This window comes from Tamandua tetradactyla, chromosome 15, assembly GCF_023851605.1.
Source record: "Tamandua tetradactyla isolate mTamTet1 chromosome 15, mTamTet1.pri, whole genome shotgun sequence".
Classification (NCBI taxonomy): Eukaryota; Metazoa; Chordata; class Mammalia; order Pilosa; family Myrmecophagidae; genus Tamandua; species Tamandua tetradactyla.
In genome coordinates this window covers 27,226,633-27,230,584 of record NC_135341.1, presented here as the reverse complement: position 1 = coordinate 27,230,584, position 3,952 = coordinate 27,226,633, and the positions used below count along the sequence as shown (strand labels likewise).

The 3,952-nt window shown below is 42.1% G+C and overlaps 1 pseudogene; it reads left to right on the top strand.

The window, feature by feature from the left end:
* The first annotated feature begins 1,030 nt into the window (after positions 1-1,030).
* LOC143657893 (MICOS complex subunit MIC60 pseudogene) lies at positions 1,031-3,601 on the top strand (annotated as a pseudogene).
* Positions 3,602-3,952: the final 351 nt, after the last annotated feature.

Below are 3,952 nucleotides of genomic sequence, written 5' to 3'. Positions count from 1 at the left end.
CAACCTCAGGTACTGAATAGGGATTAGAAGAAACCATTGCTCTCACAAGATTGATTAGGATTAAAACATGGCTTTTCTAGGGTACATAATTTCTTTCAAACCATCACACATACAACGGAATATTATTCAGCATTAAAAAGGGTTAAAGTTCTGATTCAGGCTCCAACATGGATGAACCTAAAAGACATTCTCTTGAGTGAAAGAAGGCACACACAAAAGGACAAATATTATATGATCTCAATGATATGAAATAATTAAAATAAGCAAACTCATAGAGTTAGAATCTAGAACATAGGTTACCAGAGGCTGGGTTGGAGGTAGAGAATAGAAAGTTAATGTTTAATTTGTACAGAATTTCTGTTTTGATTGGTTGTAAAGGTTTGGAAATAGATTTTGGTCATGGTAGCACAATATTGTGAGTGTCATCAACAGCACTGCATTATATTGTGGATATGGTTAAAAAGAAAAATTTTACATTATATACATGTTACTAGAATAAAAATTAAAAGATAAGACATTGGACTGTATAATGCATGAACCCTAATGCAAACAATGAACTATAGTTAATAGTACAATTATAATATTCTTTCTTCAGTCATAATCACAGTAGCACAATAATGCAAAGTGTTAATAATAGAGAGCTATACAGGAATGCTATTTTTACATGATTTTTTCTGTAAATCTATAACTTTTCTAATTAAAAAATGTATAAATTAAAAGAGATGGCTCAATTCATTCTCTCTTCCTTCTTTACCTTATGAAAGAAACAGTGCTAAACTGTGAGGGATTATAAACTGAATATGATAGTTTTCTAAGATCTTAAAATTTAGAAGGGCAGAGAGAAAATATATACATATAACAGTTACACACGACTCTCTGCGAAATAGAGAATCATAGGAAATAATATCTAGGGGAAGGGAAAAAATCCTGTAATATTATTGGAGTTGCTAGTGTTCTTTAAGAGTCAACAGTTGGCACCGCCCGGATAGCTGTCTAGTACTCGAGCCGCGCTGTTCACCCGGCCAACGAGATGCTGCAGGCCTGTCAATTATCCGGCGTGACCGCCGCCGCCCAGAACTGTCTTTGTGCGAAGTTGGTTCTCCGTCCTTTGCGACCATGCTGTAGATACTCTACTTCAGGCAGCTCCGGGCTGACTGCTGGCAAAATTGCTGGAGCTGGTCTTTTATTTATTGGTGGAGGTATTGGTGGCACTATCCTGTATGCCAAATGGGATTCCCATTTCCGGGAAAGCGTGGAGAAAACTATACCTTATTCAGACAAACTCTTTGAGATGGTTCTTGGTTCTGCACCTTATAATGTTCCATTGCCAAAGAAGCCAATTCAGTCTGGTCCACTAAAAATCTCTAGTGTATCAGAAGTAATGAAAGAATCTAAACAGCCTGCCTCACAACTCCAAAAACAAAAGGGAGACACTCCAACTTCAACAACAGCAGGTGACACACTGTCGGTCCCAGCCCCTGCAGTTCAGCATGAAGAATCTATGAAAATGGATCAGCCTGAAATTGGTGAAGGGAACCCACACGTGCGACTTCAGAGGAAGCATCTTCATCTTCTATAAGAGAGCGACCACCTGAAGAAGTAGCTGCTCGTCTTGCACAACAGGAAAAGCAAGAACAAGTTAAGATTGAGTCTCTAGCCAAGAGCTTAGAAGAGGCTCTGAGCCAAGCGGCTCGCACCACCCTGCAGGCAATTGCGACTCAGAACGCTGCAGCCCAGGCTGTCACTGCGCATGCCAACGCGCTGAAAACAGCCATGGACAACTCCGAGATTGCAGGTGAGAATAAGTTAGCTCAGTGGCGCATGGTAGAAGGTGCCTTGAAGGAATGCAGAAAGGCTGTAGATGAAGCTGCAGATGCCCTTCTCAAAGCCAAAGAAGAGTTAGAGACGATGAAAAGTGCAATTGAAAATGCAAAGAAAAAAGAGGTTGCTGGCGCTAAGCCTCATATAACTGCTGCAGAGGGGAAACTTCACAACATGATAGTCGATCTGGATAATGTGGTCCAAAAGGTCCAAGCAGCTCAGTCTGAGGCTAAGGTTGTATCCCAGGATCATGAACTGGTGGTCCAAGCCCGGGATGACTTTAAACGAGAACTGGATAGTATTACTCCAGAAGTACTGCCTGGGTGGAAAGGGAGGAGCATTTCTGACCTAGCTGACAAGCTGTCTCCCGATGATCTGAACTCCTTGATTGCTCATGCCCATTGTCGCATCGACCAGCTCAACAGGGAGCTGGCAGAGCAGAAAGCCATAGAGAAGCAGCACATTGCGTTAGCCTCGGAAAAACAAAAGCTGGAAGAAAAGCAGGCATTTGATTCTGCAGTGGCAAAAGCATTAGAACATCATAGAAGTGAAATACAGGCTGAACAGGACAAAAAGGTAGAGGAAGTCAGAGATGCGATGGAGATTGAAATGAGAACCCAGCTCCGCCGACAGGCTGCTGCACATACTGATCACTTACGAGATGTTCTTAGGGTATAAGAGCAGGAACTGAAATATGAATTTGAGCAGGGCCTGTCAGAGAAACTCACTGACCAAGAATTACAGTTTCGCTGTCTTAGTCAAGAGCAAGTTGACACCTTTACCCTGGATATAAACACTGCCTATGCCAGACTGAGAGGAATCGAACAGGCTGTTCAGAGTCATGCAGTTGCCGAAGAGGAGGCCAGGAAAGCCCATCAACTATGGCTTTCAGTTGAGGCTTTAAAGTACAGCATGAAGACAGCGTCAGCAGATTTGCCCACTGTTCCACTGGGCAGTGCTGTGGAGGCCATTAAAGTCAACTGTTCTGATAATGAATTTGCCCAGACTTTAACCGCAGCTATCCCTTTACAGTCCCTGACCCGAGGGGTGTACAGTGAAGAAACCCTTAGAGCCCGTTTCTATACTGTCCAAAAACTGGCTCGAAGGGTAGCAATGATTGATGAAATGAGAAATAGCTTATACCAGTACTTCCTCTCCTACTTGCAGTCCCTGCTCCTGTTTCCACCTCAGCAACTGAAACCACCAGCGGAGCTTGGCCCTGGGGATGTGAACACATTTAAATTATTGTCATATGCCTCTTATTGCATTGAGCATGGTGACTTGGAGCTGGCAGCCAAGTTTGTCAATCAGCTAAAAGGGGAGTCCAGACGAGTGGCACAAGACTGGCTGAATGAAGCCTGAATGACCCTAGAAACTAAACAGATAGTTGAAATTCTGACAGCGTATGCCAGCACCGTAGGAATAGGAACCACTCAAGTTCAGCAAGAGTAAGGTCTAGAAAGAGCTTTTGTAAAGTCGTATTTCATGTCAAAGGAAATCAGCAGTGATATATGAAGGGTTTGCAACAAAGGGCCCCCAAATTGTCTAGAAATGAGCAGGTTACAGACACTGTTCTAAATGTTAGCACCTGTTGCATTTATACTATTCCCGTTTGCTAGCATGTCAGTGAACTCCAGGAGTGCTTTCTTTGCAACTTGTGTAACATTTTCCGTTTTCCAGGTTTTACTGATTGGGTTTGTGAGCCAGTCAAAATAATGTTTGTGATCCATACTACTATTGATTTTGCCTTGAAGCAAACCCAATAAAGCAACAAGATGAGAAAAAAAAAGAGTCAACAGTTTTCTCAACACATGGCTGAGGAAACTGTGGCTCAGAGAGCCAGTGAATTGCATTAGTTCTCACATCTAATCAGCAGTAAAATTCTGCTAAAAGCCACACCTCCGTAGACACAGTCCAACATTCTTTCTTACTACCCCACCCTATGTCTGTTAAGAGAAAAACAAAAGAGCAAGAAGTTTCTCAAAGTTTAATCTTTCTTTGGTACAACTTAAAATGGAGTGTGAATCTGAAAAACCACCCTAAAATAAGCTTGATTCTCCCTTTATAATACATAGAGGCAAAATGGCCAAAGCTCTGCTTCAGTTATCCAGAGTTTGGCTTAAACTTTCTA